Source organism: Heloderma suspectum, chromosome 2 (genome assembly GCF_057233095.1).
Source record: "Heloderma suspectum isolate Gila_16-S chromosome 2, 16-S_ref, whole genome shotgun sequence".
NCBI lineage: Eukaryota > Metazoa > Chordata > Lepidosauria > Squamata > Helodermatidae > Heloderma > Heloderma suspectum.
The window spans coordinates 372,219,163-372,240,500 of record NC_139459.1 but is presented as its reverse complement, the minus strand read 5'-3'; the positions used below and the strand labels follow the sequence as shown (position 1 = coordinate 372,240,500).

General features: G+C 46.4%; 1 pseudogene across 1 annotated transcript; it reads left to right on the top strand.

The window, feature by feature from the left end:
* The first annotated feature begins 227 nt into the window (after positions 1-227).
* LOC146356111 (uncharacterized) lies at positions 228-20,604 on the top strand (annotated as a pseudogene). Its single transcript, XR_014787279.1, has 5 exons — positions 228-366; positions 4,664-4,746; positions 6,691-6,820; positions 9,277-9,375; positions 15,638-20,604. The product of XR_014787279.1 is annotated as an uncharacterized LOC146356111 (transcript).
* The last annotated feature ends 734 nt before the right edge of the window (positions 20,605-21,338 follow it).

The window sequence follows — 21,338 nt, the reverse complement described above, 5'->3', positions numbered from 1 at the left end:
TCTACCTCACCGGGTTGTTGTGAGGATGAAAATAGAGAGGAAGAGGAGGATCCTGTACGCCACCTTGGGCTCCTTGGAGGGAAAAAGGCAGGATAGAAATGTAATAATAAATAAATAATAACATAAAGAGTCTACAACAGGTGAGAGGTTTCTTAGGGGAGGGAGAGAAAGCTCTGCGGCTGCTTCAGTCCCCAGATGGTTAAAGCAACTGAGCTCTCCTTCCTAGAGAGGCAGGAAACGTTTGAAATGAGGGGGAAACATTAGGGGCACGGACCAGCCTTCCTAGGGCAAGAGGGACAGACATAAGCCCCCTTCCTTTGCGGGTGGCGATGCGTGAAAAGGGCTGGAGAGGACAAGGAGTTAAAGGTGTGGCTTTTGGTTGAAGGGGGGGATGAAGGGAGAAGGAGGGGTGCACCAAATTTGCTTTTGGGGAGGGGGAACCTCCCCCCCGCTCCCCTCTTTGAATCATAGCCAGTGCTGGCTCCAGGTTTTGGGGGGCCCTTGGGCAAGACCCCCTCCATGGCCCCCCCCCCTCAGTGACTGGACCTTCCCACCGCCATGGTCACCGGCTGCTCTTTCTCCTCATGGCTCCCGCTTGCTTGCTTGGCAGGCAGAGAGCCAGGAGGCCGTGGCATCATTGACCTGAAAACAAAAAAGGACACATATAGGAAGTGGAAAGAAGGCCAAGGAACAAAGGAAGAGTACAGGCAGGTAGCACAGAATTGCAGGGATGGCGTCAGGAAGGCTAAAGCTGAGAACGAGCTGAGGTTAGCGAGGGAGGCTAAAAGCAACAAAAGGCTTTCTTCAGCTACGTGCATAGTAAAAGGCAAGCTGCAATCCTGCCCCTTCAGCCTGTATTTTGCCTTTGCCAGGGGTGTCATAGACCCTCTTTTGGGAGAAGACTGAGCCAAAGTAGGAATTGAGCACCTCTGCCTTTTCTTTGTCATCTGTTATCATTTTGCCATCCTTGTTTAATAGTTGAACCACCATTTAACAAGGATGGCAAAATGATAACAGATGACAAAGAAAAGGCAGAGGTGCTCAATTCCTGCTTTGGCTCAGTCTTCTCCCAAAAGAGGGTCTATGACACACACACACACACCCCTGGCAAAGGCGAAGTACAGGCTGAAGGGACAGGATTGCAGCTTGAGATCGATAAGCATATGGTCAAGGAACACCTAATTACTTTGAATGAGTTCAGATCTCCAGGGCCAGATGAACTGCATCCTAGAGTCATAAAGGAACTGGCAGAAGAACTCTCAGAACTGCTGTCCATTCTCTTTGAGAAATCATGGAGGACGGGGGAAGTGTCAGATGACTGGAGGAGGGCTAATGTTGTCCCTGTCTTCAAAGAGGGTAAAAAGGAGGAACCTGGGAACTACAGACCACCCAGCCTGACATCAATCCCTGGGAAAATTCTGGAGTAGATGATAAAGCAATCCATCTGTAAGCACCTTGAAAACAATGCAGTGATTACTCAAAGCCAACATGGATTTGTCAAGAACAAATCCTGCCAGACAAATGTGACCTCATTTTTTGATCAAGTCACCCCTCTTGTAGACCGTGGGAATGCTGTAGACATCATATACCTCGACTTCAGCAAAGCTTTCGACAAAGTGCCCCATGATATCCTGATGAGCAAACTAGCTCAAAGTGGGCTAGATGAAACAACGATCCGGTGGCTCCACAGTTGGCTACAGAATCGGATTCAAAGAGTGCCTATCAATGGGACTTCTCAAACTGGGGAGAGGTAACGAGTGGGGTACTGCAGGGCTCAGTCCTGGGCCCTGTGCTCTTCCACATTTGTATTAATGACTTGGAGGAGGAGTTGTAGGGAATGCTGATCATATCTGCAGATGACACAAAATTGGGCGGGATAGCTAATACCCTGGAAGACTGAAACAGAATTCAAAGTGATCATCTTGATAGACTGGAGCGCTGGTCAGAAAACAACAGAATGACATTTAATAGGGATAAATGCCAAGTTCTGCACCTAGGAAAAAGAAACCAAATGCACAGTTACCAGATGGGGGATACGCGGCTCAACAACACTACAAGTGAGAAGGATCTTGGGATTGTTGTCAATCACAAACTGAATATGAGCCAACAATGTGATGTGGCTGCAAAAAAGGCCAATTGTATTTTGGGCTGCATTCATAGAAGCATAGCTTCCAAATCCCGGGAAGTACTAGTTCCCCTCTACTCAGCACTGGTTAGGCCTCATCTGGAGTACTGTGTCTAGTTCTGGGCACCACGCTTTAAGAAGGATGCAGACAAACTGGAGAGGGTTCAGAGGAGGGCAACAAAGATGATCAGGGTACTGGAAACAAAGCCCTATGAAGAGAGACTGAAAGAACTGGGCATGTTTAGCCTTGAGAAGAGAAGACTGTGGGGAGATATGATAGCACTCTTCAAGTACTTGAAAGGTTGTCCCAGAGAGGAAGGCCAGGTTCTCTTCTCGATCATCCCAGAGTGCAGGACACGGAATCATGGGCTCAAGTGACAGGAAGCCAGATTCCAGCTGAACATCAGGAAAAATGTCCTGACTGTTAGAGCAATATGACAATGGAGCCAGTGACCTAGGGAGGTGGTGGGCTCTCCCACACTGGAGGCATTCAAGAAGAGGCTGGACAGCCATCTGTCAGGGATGCTCTGACTTGGATTCCTGCACTGAGCAGGGGGTTGGACTCGATGGCCTTGTGGGCCTCTTCCAACCCTACTATTCTATGATTCTATGATCTGGTTCCTTGCAAGAGGAAAAAAGGCGGGTTATAAACGCAATAAATCATCATCATCGTTATCTACTGCTCCTCCTCCTCACCCCCACCGTTGTGTGGGCCGGAGTGAGAGGCAGGTGAACAAGCAGGTCGCAACGGTGAAGAGGAGCAACTCCAGGGGGCTCTTGTCTGTGGGCCCCTGCTGGGGTGTGGGCCCTTGACAGGTGCCCAAACATGCCTACCTTGGTGCCAGCCCTGCCAGCTGTGCATAAGCTGAGGAGGAATGGAAGTAAATAAGCAGGCACAGAAGGAAGGAACCAGAAGGGAAGAAAGCATGAGTGACAGTTAACAAATGGACATACTTCCACACAAGCTATTCCTTACTTCATTCAATTTGTAGCCTGGTTTTTGTTGCGTTCATGTCCTGTTTGTGGGTTTCCATGGGCAGCTGTTTGGCTACTGTGTGAACAGAATGCTGGACTAGATGGACTCTTGGTCTGATCTAGCATGGCTCTTATGTTCTTATGAGAGGCACTCCAGGCTGTTGTGTTTTGAAATTCCCATTTCATCCACAGTCAGCCCATAGCTGATCCAGCAGGGCTCATCTTATGCTCTTATGTAGTGGCTTTTTAGACAAAAGATACTGGCCAGACTCAGATCCCTGCTTGGCCACTGGGTCGCTCCCTTGGTGACATTGGGCCTGTGACTCTTTTAGTATGATAGATTTTACATTTACCGTTTAATGTTGATCAGAGAGACCTGGGGTCAAGTGGTCACCTTAGGCCAGTCACTGTCTCTCAGCTTGCCCTACCTCATAGTGTTGTTGTGAAGATGGGGGGGCGTACTATGTTTGCCATTCTGAGCTTCTTGGGGGAGGTCTGAATAAAAATATAATGAATGAAGAAAATCATCATCTCTGCAGTCCAAAATACAATCCTGCAAAGCCCGTGAAAGTGCTGTTAAGCCATCCACCTTGTATACCACCTGCTCACCTTACAGCAGCACTTTATTTTGTGCCAAGTCCAGTATTTTATTTTTAGTTTTTTTTCTCCCGCATTATTATACCTTAACAAAAAGTTTTGAGAGTGGTGTATCCGACAAGGAATGTGCTCGGGGTGATATCGTTAGTGGTTGCTTGTTTGTGAAGACTCATTAGAGGTTTTGTGTATGATCCAGAGGTTTGGCTAACTTAGGGAGCTGGCCAAGCTGAAAGTGCTATTTCTTCATATGGCATTTACAGTCCTACAGTTTCAAAACAGGCCCACTCAGTTCTGTAGAGGGTATCGCTAAAGCCATATATGTGTATCTGCACTTTGGCTAAAACTGAAGATGTTTGTAGCTGCACTGGCCCATCTATGACACGTTAAGGTATCTTAACATCCTGAATGTTAAACCCTTCATAGAACAATCGCCTTGAATTAATACAGGATGAAAGAAAATACAAAGAGAAATTGAGATACCATTTATCTGTCAGGAGTGTATGCGGCATTTCTGCCTATTTGTCAGTGAGGATACCCCTTCAGTAAGGCCTTTCCCCAGCAGGCAACACCTTCCCACACACACAGTAACGCTGCCGCCAGGACCTTTACCTCAGGTCCAACATCTTTACTTTGCAAGATGTGAGAACACACCGACTGTTGTTCTGACCTATTTTATTTTCTGTTCCTTTGCCCTTTTTGAAGCCACAAGCAGTAGGCATAGGATTTTATAAAATAAAGAGATCTTTATTAATTACAGCATCAAGATGTTAAACAGTAAATAAGTAACTTTAAAAGCTGAAAGCCTTGAAGCCCAAATCTTTTCTCTGCTTCTCCACAGGCCCTCAACTTGTATCACTTGGCGACTACCCTGAGTACCAGGTTCTTCCCCCTTTGCAGCACATGATGGGAAAAGCCACAGGAGCTCCAGAAACAGCCTAGTTTATGCCTCCCTTGTCTCCTTCGCAGGTGGTGCAATGGCATCAGAGGCACGACTGGGAGCATCCCTTCCTTGTGGCCGAGGGGAAAGAGCTGCCTTGCGGCCTCCTCAGGTAAGGAAGGGAACATGGAGTGGGTGGAGACGAAGGCTGCCTCCCCCTGGGTTGGGACTGGGTCTGAAAAAATATGCCCCTTTCAGCACTTTTGATGCTGCAAGATGACGGGGTGACCAAGTAAAAAAGGCTGTGAATCCTTCTCTTTCTCTTGCACGGTCTTGAATCCTGCAAAAGTTAAATTAAATTAAAAAGTGCACACACAGCTACCCAGTTATCTCTTCCCTCTTTTAAGTGGGGGCAACAGTACATGTAGAGTCCCGATTCTATCGGGTTGCTTTAAACTGGATTCCTGCACTGAGCAAGGGGTTGGACTCGATGACCTAAATCACAGGTCCCCAACCTTTTTGGACCTGTGGGCACATTTGGGAATTCGCAAAACCACTGTGGACACCCCCATAAAATGGCTCCCACGGAGGATGTGGCTAGTCACATAATGACCGCCGTGGGGGCCTAGCTAGTCAAGAGCGAGCTAAAGGGGTGTGTTGGATGGGATGGAAGAAGGCAAGGCCAGAGACTGGGAGGGAGGGAGAAATAGCAAGGCAAAGGAGTAGAAAGGAGAGAAAGAGCAAGGCTAGAGGCTGGGATGGGGGAAAAACATTAAGGGAAAGAGGTGGGGAGAGCAATAGTGAGGCTAGAGGCTGGGAGGGAGGAGGAAATACCAAGGGAAATGGGGAGAGAAATAGCAAGGCTAGAAGCTAAGAGGGGGAGAAACCGTGCATTGAAGAGGCGGTGGAGGATAGAAATAGTGAGGCTAGAAAGGGAGAGAAAGACGACTGCCCTAACATTTTCCAAGGTTTTTATTTAAAAATATTTTTTGTGGTGGAGAGCTTTGTGGGCGCTCTTGGAGGTCCCTGTGGGCACCACCTGAATGGCCCCTCCCAACTATTTGATTCTGGAGGAGATTATTTCTCAGTAGAAAGCAAAGGTAGCCATGTTGATAATAAGGAAAATGCCAAAATCCATATAGTGTAATACCTTCATTAGACCAAGCAAAATATCACAAAAATGTGCAAGCTTTCGAGATCTCCAGACCTCTTCATCAGGCAAGATGTTATAAAAAGCAGGTGGTGGAGGGGAGAGGGGGAAAGTGACTTGATGGTGAAGTCATAGTGTCTGCATGTTCAAAGTCCCAAGATAAACTAGGGGCAGGGGGGTGTCTGCAGACATTCAAATTAAGCTCTGCAGGTCATGCGATGGTTTAGATCTGCAGATGCCACTAGGGCTGCCTGGAGCAAGAAAGGGGAAAATGTTGGCCTGGTTCTCATGTAATGGCAGAAAATTGTGGGTTAATTCCACATTCTGTGGCCGTTTTGAATATTCAACCCCCAACTGGCGGTTGCTACACGACATCTGAACCCAGACACTGTAGATTAATTGTGGGTTAAACAGCCCAATTGTGGGTTAAACTACAATTAGTAGTTAGGTTAACTGGGTTGTTTAACCCATGATTAATCTATAGTGTGTGGGTTCAGATGTCATGTAGCAACCCCTGATCAGCCCAATTGGGGGTTGAATATTTAAAAAAAAAATTGTGAACTGCCCAGAAAGCTTTGGCTATTAGGCAGTATATAAATAAACAAACAAACAAATAAATAGGCCACAGAACGTGCCCAGCACACACCATGGCAAATCCTGGGTTAATTAACCCACGATTTGCCTACATTACTTGCAGAATTATAAAATACATCTGTTACTCAGAAGTGTTTTCCATCCTGGGCAAAGTGCATGGGCTCCTTTTGCCGGTGGACTGCAGAGAGAAATTAGACAGACTTTATATTAACAAAGCAGGAGAGAATTTTAGATGTTGTTCTAGGTTAAAAAAAAGTCAATAGAAGCCAAATTGGGTGTATTATTTAGAAGCTGGAGGAGGATTAACCCTCAGAGAATAAAGTCCTAACTTCTGGTGGTATAAAATCCTGAGCAGATAATTCTTTCTTTTAGCAGCACCCAGTTTCCTTTGAAGAGGTGGCTGTGTATTTCAACGAGTGGGAGTGGGATCTCCTGGATCCAGGCCAAAGAGCTCTGTACAAAGAAGTCATGCTAGAGAATTACGGGAACGTAGCCTGTGTGGGTAAGGATGCTTTTTCCTTGGCTGACAAATGCCAAAGAGATGAATTCCAGTACTTATTATTTGACATTGCTTCACTGTAGGGAGGCCCTTGTGGAAATACAACCTGGATGTGCTTTCTAAGGCTGACTGAGCCAGACTGGAGCTTGGCCTGATTGAAAATTCAATTTTGGGAGATGTGATGCTGGTAAAAGTTTGTCACTTGTAACTGATGTGTATGCAATGATAATTATTTATTCGTTAAAACAGTTCTTTACTGCCTTTTCTGGAAAAACCAATCAAAGCGGTTTACAAAAAAAATTGAGAAATCATAAATCATAAATGAGTAAAGACAATTAAAAAGGCCAAATTAAAAAGATATGTCTTGACCCACACCCACACCCTTTACTGAATGCAGAGAGAGTGTGGGCCTGCCATAACTCTGGCAGGAGCACGTCCTAGAGTTTGGAAATTCCGTTTTCAACATGCCTGGCAAGCGGGCCTCTGAAAGTTAGGGCATCTGCAAAAGGGTCTTTGGTCTTAGTAACCAAGCAGGTTCATACTGAGATAAGTGGTCCCTCAGGTAGCCAGGCCCTAAGCCATTGTTCTAAAAAGAGTCATGCTGGATCAGGGTCCGTCTAGTCCAGCGTTCTGTTTGTACAGTGGCCAATCAGCTGCTCGTGGGAAACCCACAAGCAGGACATGAGTGCAACGGTGCCCTCCCGCCCATGTTCCCCAGCAACATTGCTTTCTTTCTGCAGCCCAGTTCTTTCAAACAGCAGGTGAGATGGGAAATACCAGATGCCTGATACTGGGAACTGAGGCAATTTAATTCTCTCGCCCCTGCTCCACTCCATATTTCAATGCCAGACAAAAATGTTTTTCTTTTTATGTAAGCATTTAAAGGAGCAAAACTTTTATTTGCTGCTTTCCTGTTTCTGTGCTTTTTGTAGATGTTGCATGCTGCCCTGAAATTTGACGTGATGAACGACATATGAAGCTGAAAGGCGGGGGGGATTCTGGACAGATAAAAGGAAGGACTTCTTCATGCAGCACAGAGCTGAACTGTGGAATTCAAAACCACAAGATGTCAAGGTGGCTTCCAATTTGGACAGCTTTAAAAGGGGGTTAGACAAATCCCTGGAGGAAAAGGCTATCAACGGCTACCAGTCTCAATGGCTATGTGCTCCCTCCAGTATCAGAGGCTGTAAGCCTACGTACACCAGTTGCTGGGGAACATGGGTGTGAGGGTGCTGCTGAACTCCTGTCCTGCTTGTGGGTTTCCTGTGGGCAGCTGCTTGGCCACTGTGTGAACAGAATGCTGGACTGGACGGACCCTTGGACCCGGTTTGCATGACTTGGCCGGGCTCGTCAGGGGGTTGTTTAACTCCCAATGAGCCATGGTGCATGCTGGGAACATTTTGAATATGCAACCCCAAGCAGATTATCATGCGAACCCGGACAACGAGGGTTACTTGAGCACTAAACAAGCCTTGCGTAACCCTTGGTCTGTTGTAGGACATGACTGAGATTGATAATGTCAAGCATGGTGTGGACAAAATGGATAGGGAGACCTTTTCCTCCCGCTCTCATCATATTTGAACCCAAAATCACGCAATGGAGCTGAATTGTGGGAGATTCAGGACAGATAAAAGGAAGGATTTCTTCACACAGCACAGAGTTAAGTTATGGAATTCACTACCACAAGATGTGGTTATGGCCACCACCGTGGACGGCTTTAACGGGATTAGACAAATTCATGGCTACTAGTCATGACAGTTATATATTATCTTCTGTACCGGAGGCAGTGTGCCTCTTAACGCCAGTTCCTGGGGAACATTTGTGGGAGGATGCTGTTGCGCTCATGTCCTGCTTAGGGGCTTCCCATTGGGGTGTCTGGTTTTATGTATTTGTTTAAAAGGGAATTTGACCAGTTCATGGAGGATAAGGCTATCGATGGCTACTAGTCATGATGACTATGTTCTGCCTCCAGGTTCCAGGGCAGCATGCCTCCAAATACAGGTGGCTGGGGAAGAACTGCAGAAAGGTGCTATTTTCCTCATGTCTTTCTTGTGGGCTTCCTGTAGACATCTGGTTGGCCACTGTGGGAATGCCAGGCAGGATACTGGACTAGATAGGCCTTTGGTCTGATCCAGCAGGGATCTTCTTAGCATGAGGAGAAATGTCCTGCAGTTTGAGGTTTCCTTTCCTTGTGCTGGAATATGCACTGAATTACAGTAGCCGGCTTGTCTTCCTCAGTGCCAATGGACTGAGCTTAATGTGTAGTGAATGCCTGTTTGCTGATCCCAGGTGGGTCTTGCTGGGTCGCTGTGTGTCTGCCCTATTTTACCGGGAGGAGATCTAGAATCTTGCCTTTATCTGCCATTGGCTTTTGGGAGGTGGCCATTTGCAATGGTGGACTTGGAATACCTGAACATTTTGTTGTCGGGACTAAGGCACTTTGTCTCTTTCTTTCAAAGAAATTCCCAAACCAGACCTCATCTCCTGGCTGGAAGGAGGAGAAGATCCATTTGTCCGCAACTCTGGGGAATTGGAAAGAATAGGACGTATCCACTTAGGTATGTGGTGGGACAATTTCATGTCTAGGAATTGAGGAAGGTCCCTTGATGATTTTTCCGGCTTGCGTTTTATCTCACTGAGGACAGACTGAAGCTGTGAATTCTCCTAATGAATATATTTATTTATTATGTTACATTTCTATACCACCCAATAGCCAAAGCCCTCCAGGCGGCTCCAGAGAAGGGAGCGTCCACTTGTAGCCACTCGATATTTCGTTACGTATCCCCTCGTCAAAATCCCTTTTCCTTTCCTTCATTAGGACTTAGATGCAAGAAGGAAGCTTAAGCAGTCCGTCATCCCATCCCCACAATGCAAACAGGGTGGTGGATCTTTTGACCTTCATCTCCCCCCCCCCATAACAGAGGTCCCCAGCGTTTTGGACGTGTGTGGGCACATCTGGACATTTTAGAAACTCCTGTGGGCACTGCCACAAAATGGCTGCCACAGAGGATGTGGCTAGTCACATAAGGGCTGGCGTGGGGACCTGGCTAGTCAAATGTGAGATAAAGGTGTGTTATGGGGACAGAAACAGTGAAGCTAGATGCTGGGAGGGAGGAGGAAATAGCAAGGCAAAAGGGTAGTGGGAAAGAAGGAGCAAGGCTGGAGGCTAGGAGAGGAGAAACCCTGAACTGAAGAGGCTGGGGCTCGGGGCGATAGAAATAGTGAGGCTAGAAAGGGAAGGAAAGAGGACTGCCCTAACATTTTCCAATGTTGTTATTTAAAAAATATTTTTGAAGCGGGCAGGGAGTGGAGAGCTTCGTGGGCGCCCTTGGTGGTTCCCATGGGTGTCTGGGTGCCCATAGGCACCGCATTGGGGATCCCTGCCCTATAACTTTCTGTATCAGGCATGGCCCATCTCTCTGCTGGGATGTTGATGGTATGTGCAGGATTCTGTGGCTGCCCATCCAGAAGGTGAAAGGATGGTGAGAGAGACCTGGGCAGGAGGGCCCTATGTCAAAGGCTGGACAGATCACTCAGGATAACTGATGGGGAATGGTAAGGCACTGGGATAGGTGTCTCAAATTGGAGCTGCCCTGCCTGCAATGCCAAGAGAGCAATAGGCTTCAAGGGCACAGCAGGGTTTTCATTCGGCTGAACCCAAGCACCAATCCTCGGGACTAGTCCTTGCAAAGCTCTCCACTCAGATCTTGCTCGGGTGTGAGGACACAGGCCAAGCCTCCGCTGCCTGTCCTTTGGGTTATAACTCTGGACCCTGGCCGGTCGGAGTGCTGCTTTTGCTCTGGCCTCTGCCCTTGTCTGTTTTGGACCACACGCCTGCCGCTCGGGCCGCTCGGCCTGACAACCGGCGGAGGCCTGAAAGGAATAGACAGGGCAACTCAGCTCCTTGAGGGAAGCCATATAGTGGGAACGTTGTTGTTGTTGTTGTTGTTCAGTCGTTAAGTCGTTAGTGGGAACGTTGTTGTTGTTGTTCAGTCGTTAAGTCCGTTAAGTCGTGTCCCTCTTCGTGACCCCATGGACCATAGCACGCCAGGCCTTCCTGTCCTCCGCTCTCTCCCGGAGTGTGCTCAAGTTCATATCCTTTGCATCGGTGATGCTATCTAGCCATTTCATCCTCTGCCGTCCCCTTCTCCTGTTGCCTTCAATCTTTCCCAGCATCAGGGTCTTTTCCAGGGACTTTTCTCTTTGCATTTGGTGGCCAAAATATTTGAGCTTCAGCTTCAGTATCTGTCCTTCCAATGAGCAGTCAGGGTTGATTTCCTTTAGGATTGACTGATTTGACCTCCTTGCAGTCCAGAGGACTCGTAAGAGTCTTCTCCAGCACCACAGTTCGAAAGCATCAATTCTTCGGCGCTCAGCCTTCCTTATAGTCCAGCTCTCACAGCCATACGTTGCTACTGGGAAAACCATAGCTTTGATTAGCTGGACCTTTGTCGGCAAGGTGATATCTCTGCTTCTTACTATGCTGTCTAGGTTTGCCATAGCTTTCCTCCCAAGGAGCAAGCGTCTTTTAATTTCATGGCTACAGTCACCGTCTGCAGTGATCTTGGAGCCCAAGAAAGTAAAATCTGTCACTGCTTCCATTTCTTCCCCTTCTATATGCCAGGAAGTGATAGGGCCAGATGCCATTATCTTAGTTTTTTTAATGTTGAGTTTCAAACCAGCTTTTGCACTCTCCACTTTCACCTTCAACAAGAGGCTCTTGAGATCCTCTTCGCTTTCTGCCATTAGGGTGGTATCGTCTGCATATCGGAGGTTGTTGATAATTCTCCCAGCAATTTTAATTCCGACCTCTGATTCATCCAACCCGGCATTTCTCATGATGTACTCTGCATATCAGTTAAATAAGCAGGGCGACAATATGCAGCCTTGTCGTACTCCTTTCCCAATTTTGAACCACTCGGTTGTTCCATGTCTGGTTCTTACTGTTGCTTCTTGACCCTCGTACAGGTTTCTCAGGAGACAGGTAAGGTAGTCTGGTACTCCCATCACTTTAAGAATTTGCCACAGTTTGTTGTGATCCACACAATCAAAGGCTTTAGCGTAGGCAATGAAGCAGAAATAGACGTTTTTCTGGACTTCTCTTGCTTTCTCCATGATCCAGTGAATGTTGGCGATTTGATCTCTAGTTCCTCTGCCTCTTTGAAACCCCGCTTGTACTTCCGGTAGTTCTCGGTTCACATGCTGCTGAAGCCTAGCTTGTAGGATTTTGAGCATCACCTTGCTGGCATGTGAAATGAGAGCAACTGTACGGTAGTTTAAACACTCTTTGGCATTGCCCTTCTTTGGAATTGGAATGTAAACTGACCTTTTCCAATCTTGTGGCCACTGCTGAGTGTTCCAAATTTGTTGGCATATCGAGTGCAGCACGTTAACAGCATCATCTTTTAGGATTTTAAATCACTCAGCTGGAATACTGTCTTCTCCGCTAGCTTTGTTGTTAGTGATGCTTCCTAAGGCCCACTTGACTTTGCTCTCGAGGATGTCCGGCTCAAGTTCAGTGACGGCACTGTCATGGCTATCGGGGACATTAAGATCTTTCCTGTATAGTTCTTCTGTGTATTCTTGCCACCTCTTTTTAATCTCATCTGCTTCTGTGAGGTCCCTGCCTTCTTTGTCCTTTATCATGCCCGTCTTTGCACAAAACGTTCCCTTGAGATCTCCGATTTTCTTGAAGAGATCTCTAGTCTTTCCCATTCTATTATTTTCCTCCATTTCTTTGCATTGTTCATTTAAGAAGGCCTTCTTGTCTCTCCTTGCTATTCTCTGGAACTCTGCATTCAGTTGGATATATCTTCCCCTTTCTCCCTTGCTTTTTGCTTCCCTTCTTTCCTCAGCTACTTGTAAAGCCTCATCAGACAGCCACTTTGCTTTCTTGCATTTCTTCTTCTTTGGGATGGATTGAGTTGCTGCCTCCTGAACAATGTTACAGACCTCTGTCCATAGTTCCTCAGGCACTCTGTCTGTCAGGTCTAATTCCTTAAATCTATTCCTCACCTCCACTGTATATTCATAAGGGATATGATTTAGGTCATACCTGAATGGTTTAGTGGTTTTCCTTACGTTCTTCAATTTAAGCCGAAATTTTGCAATAAAAAGCTCATGATCTGAGCCACAGTCAGCTCCAGGTCTTGTTTTTACTGACTATATAGAGCTTCTCCATCTTTGGCTGCAAAGGACATAATCAATCTGATTTCGATATTGACCATCTGGTGATGTCCATGTGTAGAGTCGCCTCTTGTGCTGTTGGAAAAGAGTGTTTGCTATGATCAGCGTGTTCTCTTGGCAAAATTCTATTAGCCTTTGTCCTGCTTCATTTTGTACACCAAGGCCATGCTTGCCTGTTATCTCAGTTATTTCTTGACTTCCCGCTTTAGTATTCCAATCCCCTATGATGAAAAGGACATCTTTTTTTGGTATTAGTTCTAGAAGGTGTTGTAGGTCTTCATAGAACCGATCAACCTTAGCTTCTTCGGCATCAGTGGTTCGGGCATAGACTTGAATTACTGTGATGTTGAATGGTTTGCCTTGGATTCGTACTGAGATCATTCTATCGTTTTTGAGGTTGTACCCCAGTACTGCCTTTCCCACCCTTTTATTGACTATGAATGCTACTCCATTTCTTCTAAGGGATTGTTGCCCACAGTAGTAGATATGATGGTCACCTGAATTAAATTCGCCCATGCTTGTCCATTTTAGTTCGCTGATTCCCAAGATGTCGGTGTTCAATCTTGCCATCTCATGTTTAACCACCTCCAGCTTACCTTGATTCATTGATCTTACATTCCAGGTTCCTAAACAATATTGTTCTTTACAGCATCGGACTTTCTTTTCACCACCAGACACATCCACAGCTGAGTGTCCTTTCGGCTTTGGCCCAGCCGCTTCACTCTTTCTGGTGCTACTTGGAAATTCCCTCTGCTCTTCCCCAGTAGTATATTGGACACCTTCCGACCTGAGGGGCTCATCTTCCGGCGTCATCTCTTTTAACCTTGTGATACTTTCCATGTGGTTTTCTTGGCAAGAATACTGGAGTGGGTTGCCATTTCCTTCTCCAGCGGACCACATTTTGTCAGAACTCTCTGCCATGACCTGTCCGTCTTGGGTGGCCCTGCACGGCATAGCTTATGGCTTCCCTGAGTTACGCAAGCCCCTTCGCCACAACAAGGCAGTAATCCATGAAGGGGAGTGGGACCATACATTCCAGCTATTGAAGTGTCATGCAATACCCGCCTTGATTAGGTTAGATTCAGAGCTTGCAGATGATGTGCTCACCCTACTGCAGGGGGGATGTATCCAGTTCTGCTCACCACACCTAAAAAAAAAAAAGATACCATAGAGCTGCAAAAAGTGCAGAAAAGGGGCTGGGGTATCTCCCATTTGAGAGAAGATTGCAACAAATGGGATTGTTTAGCTTGGGGGAAAAAAGGAGGGTCAGGGGAGACATGATAGAAGTCTACAGAATGATGCATGGTGTGGAGAATGTGGATTTTGTTGTTGTTGTTCAGTCGTTGTCTCAAAATACTCGACCCCGGGGTCATCCCATGAAGCTGATTGGTGGGAGATTCAGGACAGATCAAAGGAAGGACTTCTTCACACAGCGCATAGTTAAACCATGGAACTCACTACCACAGGATGTAGTGATGGCCGCCAATTTGGATGGCTTTAAAAGGGGGTTGAACAAATTCCTGGAGGAAAAGTCTACCAATGGCTACTAGTCCTGCTGGCTATGTGCTACCTCCAGAAACAGAGGCAGTGAGCCTGTGTACACCAGTTGTTGGAGAACATGGGCGGAAGGTGCTGTGGCACTCATGTCCTGCTTGTGGGTTCCTGGTCGACAGCTGGTCAGCCCCTGTGTGAACAGAAAGCTAGACTAGGTGGACCCTTGGTCTGATCCAGCAGGGCTCTTCTGATGTTCTCTTTCAGCCCAAGGGCGAAATCCCATTCTAGAGAAGCTCTTGGTGGCTGCATTCCAGTGGTGCGGGGAACTGAAGGCAAAAGGGGCGTGGCCAAAATGTAAAAAACCCCAGCCTGTTTTAGCATAAAGCTCTTCCTGACAGTAACGTAGCCCTAGGAGAGGCATTTCTACCTTTTAGAATGGGGGGAAACCGCACAAAAGCCAGGAAACCCCCCAAACGGTCAGTGGTTGGGAGAAAACGGTAGGGGTCAGGGGATCCGGGGGTGGGCATCTGGGGAACCGCAGAGAATTGGATTTGGCCCCCAGTTGGGCTGGATTTGGCCACTGGACCTGAGGCTCTGCACCCCTGCCCTACTGGGTGCTAACTGGTGAGGAATCCCACTTACAGTACAGAAGAGCAGAGCAAATCTGTGTTGCGCTGTTGGTCTTACTGGGCCAACAACACTTTTATATCTGACCATCTTCTCTTATGGCTGTAGCCAAATCAGTATCAGTAGTAAGCACAGAACAGTGAGCTTTCCCCAGTTTAGTTTCTCTCTCTCCTTCCCTTAACCTTGCTGCTGATCTCTTTCCATTTTCCCCTTTCTCATTACACAATTGTGTGCAAACTGATAGCATCGTGGTAACACAGGAGGAAGGAGCGACACAGATATGTGCCTAGTTAATCAAGTGGGAAATAGATCAGCAAGGAATTCACATTATTTCCTGAGACAGTGACATATTCAAAAGGTAACCAAGATTTCAGCTTGGGTGTACAGAGAGGAAAGGGAAGAATTGTGGAGATATTAAAATAAGAGAAGCCACTAACTGGCCTTTATCGCTGGTGAGGTGCCTGGTTTCCTGCTTGAACTCCTAATGGGATTTTTCATTTTCCCCCCAAACAGGTGATGGGCAGAAAAATGAGGACTGCAGGGAGGCAACCCTGGTGTCATCACAAACAAACGACCATGAAGTGGAAAAAGAAACATTCAAAAATCAAATGGGATCAAAAAGGCAGAAGGGAAACCAGTTAAAGAATGGGGAAAAGAAGTCCTCTCCTTTTCGGGATGCTGAAATCTATGGACTCCTAAACCCACCAGACCACAAAGAAAGGAGAAGGAAAATGTGTCCAGTGTGTGGGAAAATATTCAAAGATAAATCAACATTAAATAGACATTGCAGAACTCATACAGGAGAAAAACCATATGAATGCTTGGAGTGTGGAAAACGTTTCAGTCGGAATCAAAACCTTATTCGACATAAAAGCACCCACACAGGGGACAAACCATATAAATGCATAGAGTGTGGAAAGAGCTTCAGTATGAGTATCAGCCTTATTTCACATCAAAGAACCCACACAGGGGAGAAACCATATAAATGTACAGATTGTGGAAAGAGCTTTAGTCAGAGCAGTAGCCTCACTGCACATCAAAGAACACACACAGGGGAGAAGCCATATAAATGTATGGAATGTGGAAAGAGATTCAGTATGAGTGGAAGCCTTACTTTACATCAGAGAACCCACACTGGGGATAAACCATATAAATGCATGGAGTGTGGAAAGAACTTCAGCGACAGTGGAAACCTTAATAAACACCAAAGAACCCACACAGGGGAGAAACCATATAAATGCGTACAGTGTGGAAAAACCTTCAGTCAGAGTCAACATCTTACTTATCATCAAAGAATCCACACTGGGGAGAAACCATACAAATGCACAGAGTGTGGGAAAAGCTTCAGTTTGAGTGGTAACCTTTCTTCACATCTAAGAACCCACACTGGGGAGAAACCATACAAATGCATAGAGTGTGGGAAAAGCTTCAGTGTGAGTGGTAGCCTTAGTTCACATCAAAGAACCCACACAGGAGAGAAACCATATAAATGCATGGCGTGTGGGAAAAGTTTCAGTCGGTGCCAGCAGCTTACTATACATGAAAGGACCCAGCATGGAGAAGCCAGATTAAATGCATGGAGCATGGAAAGAGCTTCAGTGACAGAGGATCACTTTCTAATCATCAAAGCACCCACACCGGAAAGAAACTGTATAAATGTATGGAACGCGGAAAGGAGCGTTGGGGAGGGGGTGGGCTGAGAGGGGTGCAGCACAGGGGAAATGCCATTTCCTTTTCCCTCAGGATCATTTTGGCAGTGAACTCACAGCTCCCCCTCATCGCTGAAAGGATCATAGGGTGGAAAGTGGGCATTTTGTGCGAAAATGTATGGGAAACATGTTTAGTTGATGAAGTGAATCAAATAATAGGAAAAGAACATTTTGGTCTTTTTAGATGCTGAAAAGACCATATTGGTTGGCTGTTTCTGTTCTGACTGTTAGAATTTAACTGTGGTTCAACACCTAGAAACTGGATCAAATGGTAATTTGCCTCTCCTAAAGCTAAAATAATAAGAAGCAGACACATGTCATCTCCTCTTACCTTATCAAAAGGTATCTGACAGGAAGTTCCCTCTCTTCCCTCTTTATTGGTGATGGCCCCAGAATTGTTAGCTGTACTGAATATTAATATTTGTAATAAAGTAAACAGGATCAGCCCTACCATAAAGCAGACTGAGGCGCCTGCCTGATGTGTTGGAGTACAACTCCCAGCATCCCCCAGTTATCCACACTGGCTGGGGAATGCTGGGAGCGCTAGTCCAACACAGCTGGAGGGTGCCAGCTTGGAGACGGCTGATCTAGTCATTGCAGGACTCACTACAATAATGGACCATGAGCTCCATGATGTTTCCATTTGTGGCACAATGATGGCACCATCTCATTCATGGATCCTCCAGTTCAACTATTAGCCTTAGGCAGTCCTGGAGGATGTGATATGATGGTTGTTGACAATGAGAGCTCGGAGATATGAACAGAGCTTTCCCCGCTGACTAGGAAGTCCCCATTCACTTCAGGGGAGGGAGCGGGTCTAAGCTCTCAAGCAATGTACTTGTATGCAGTTGCGTCTTCTGCTGAAATTACAGGGAAAGGCCTTGCTGGTATGAAGCTCTGCATGCACACTGGAGCATCCATGGGGCTCTGATCAGGATGTCTTTTTGCCATAGGCAGTGACATACAGAGATGTACACATTAAAATGTGCAGCATTCTGTGGGTTCAGCCTTATATGAGGTAAAAAGCAGGGCTTTATGCAACTCAGTGGGGCACAAAACAGGTCTGCAGTAGGTTTCTTCTAGTCAAAGAGAGAGGGAGGCAGAGACATCTGCAGGTTTGGGGTTGTGCTTGAAAGGGACAGCGCACAGTTAACTCACTGTCTGAATATAGCACCTTCAAGAAGGACATTGTGATGCCAGAAAAAAGTACACTAAATGAAGTGAGAGCATTTAGCATTGGAGACTTGTATGTGGTGAATCTACCCTGATGGCTTTGGGCTCTTTCTTTTTAAAATTTGCAGAATTCGAATGACTATTGAATGTTGCCATAAGTGAAGCAGGTGGGTATGAGTTGCTTTTCCATTCTGTTTTGCGGCATGTATAGATTTATAGGTTTTTCTACCTGTTATATGCATACGTAGTTATATGACAAATAAAAGTAAAGGTAAAAAAAGAAATGTTATTAGCTATTACTTAGGGCGTTCTTAATAACACTTGCTGTGTTTGCCAGGGAAACGTCTGGATTTCCTTCCTTGAAACCTTCACAAAAGTGGTGCCCTATGGAGCCCTGCTGTTATTTTGGGAGGGAGGGGGGTTCAGGTATATTGGGGACAGAGGCCTATTTTATTTATTTATTCATTTTATTTGTATCCCACCTTTCCACCCCAAAAAAGGACACTCAAGGAGGATGTGATGTAATGGAGCTTGTGGAGTGGAATGGAGGAAAAAGTTTGGTCAAGAGAATCATGGTTTGATTCCGAAGGCAGGCCTGTCTCTTTTGAGCAGAAATCTCTCTCCCTGGACTCTGGAATGTGGGAAAGAAAGAAAATAGAAATGCTGACAGGGCTATAGTTGGCTAAGGCAATGAGCCAGGATGGAGGAACAACTAAAGTCTTGTACTTCCTATGTCCAGCCTCTCCGGGTGACCTTCGTGGGTCTCGCTTGTATCCTGGTGCCCCAGTAAGAACTGGAAACATGTCAGTTGCCTAAAACAATGGAAAATTCATTTCTGCTCCTCGGACATGTCATTCACCAAATTCTTCATGAGACACTTTGATATGACGTTTTGTTTCCCCCTCCTACTGCCACCTTCCCCCCTGCCTGTGTAAGCATAGGAGAGATCTGGCAGTTCCTCAGCATGCAAAGCACACGTGATCTGCTGCTCAGGGCCAGCTCTACCACTACACACATAACTACCTTTGGGAAAGGTGTGCTGTAACACTACACAGGAAGCCGCCTTGTGGGTCCATCTAGCCCAGTGTTGTTGACACTGACTGGCAGTGGCTCTCATAGGTTTCAGGCAGGGGTCTTTTTCCAGCTCTACCTGAAGATGCCGGTGATCAAACCTGGGACCTTTTGCCTACAAAGGAAGTGCTCAGCTGCGGACCCACAGCCCCTCCCCATTAAGAACCATAATGAAACAAAACACAGAAGGCGGTGCTGGGAATGCAAAATAATAGCCCAGGCCCCATTCTTCTGGCATGGATACCTCAGCATCCAGGGTTCAAGCTCTCCCGCTCCATCCATCCCTTGGCCTGCTACTTTTCCCATCCAAAGACAGGGGCCTGCTCCCTGCCCCTGGGTTATGATTACTTCCAGTGACAGGGATTGTTTTTACTTGGGACCATCTGTGGAGGAGAACAAGGGAACCTGTTAGCGTGCCAAAATTTGAGAGAGGCACATAGGGGCAACCTGGCAGCTCATGGGACCTCCTTGTGACCTCCACTGTATCCCAGGAGGCCTCTGAGGAGGCCTCCAGAAGTTGTTAGTCTACATCTCCCATTGTCCCCAACCAGCGAGCCGGCACAGGGGAGATGTAGTCCAGCAACATTTTCGGGCCCAGGGTTGGAAAAGGCTGCACTAAGGAGAGCAAGACCCCCCTACTCTTACTGGCACCCTCAAGTCCCTGGCTCTTCCTCCCATCTAGAAAATCTCACTAGCTCCTCACTTTGGGTTAGATCCAGGATCTGCCCTCTGCAAGGCTCTGCCCTCTGCAAGGCTCTGCTTACAGAAGGTCCTTCCTAGAGATGTGAAATTTCTAGAATTTTTGAGGCCATAGGGAAAAAAATGCTTTTTTCCTGCGGGGGTTGGGGAAAATGGAAATTTTGGAAAAATTGAAAAATAAGCAATATTTATTTCGTGCTCTTTACAGATCCAAAGTCACTTTGTTTTTTTCAGACAACCTTCACTGACCTGGTGCCCTCCACAGGGCATTTTGGACTTCAGCTCCCATCAGCCTCAGGCAGCATGGCCAATGCTCAGGAATGCTGGACACCGTAGTCCAAAACATCAAGAGGGCACCAGGTTGAAGAGGGCTGATTTAGGAACATAAAGCAGCCTTTCTGTTCCTAAAGTTATTTTATATATGATTTATTTTCCTCATAAAACTATCATATTTTAAAACTTTTAAAAGTAAACTCAGTTAATAAATTTGTAATTATTGTCTGAATAGAGTAGAACTACATTAAATGACTGCTACAGCATCAGAAACACAGGACTCCATAAAACAAAACCCATGCTGTCAAGAATGCACGTTTACCGTCAAGAGTGCACAGTAGATCAATATACATCTGATCAATAATTTTAATCAGGAACGAAAGAACTATGCTGGGAATCTTACAGAGAGGTTTAAAAAATACTTTCCCCCATGGCTTCATTATTTCCAGACATTTTACATCTCTTGTCTTTCTACAAAAATGTTCTTATTACATAGTTTTTAGACATCATTGGGGGGGGAGTAAAAGCTGTGTAATAATATATAAATACTTTGACTTAAATGCTAAAATATTTCATAATCCAAAGCTGTTCAATTTTTCCTGGGGCGGGGGGGGGGGGTCCTTGGAAAAAAATGTTTTTTTTCCTGAAATTTTCCAGGCCTTCACATCTCTAGTCCCTCCACACGGTATTTGGGCATCCCCCCTCCCCCTGCACATACCACTGCTCACCCCATTCAGCAGGGTCTCCTGACTGTGTGTGTAGTATTTTCAGGGGGCTGGAGGGGCTGTCGTGGAAGGGAGGGAGCAGGGAGTTCACTTCCAGCAGCACAGTTGATTCAGCTTATATCTGGATCCTACCCTTTCATCTTACAATTTGAACAAAAAAGAAGGGTGTCTAGGTGCAATCATAGGAACTCTGTTGAAATGGGAAATAGGGAGGAGACCAAGGCAAATGATGGACTATTATAATCACATTCGAAGGCACTGTTTAGACTACCTGAGCCACACAAGACTGCAAAATGTTTCCAGCCAGAAGAGCGGCTGCCTCTCCCATCAGCAAGGCTTTGCCATCCTAGCCTACTGGCAGCGCAACCCTCTCTCTGCCAGGCACTGGGTGGAATCTAGCAAGTTGAATTGAAATGGGGGAGTCGTTAGAATTTTCCGGGGGGGGGGTGCGGGCCGAGGGTATCCTGTCTGCTGGGACTTGAGGCTCACAGCGGAAGTCAGGCTGAGTCGCTTTTGGGCAAGCCAAGTTTGGTTAAGACTTTCAAGGGCAGAGACTATGGACCA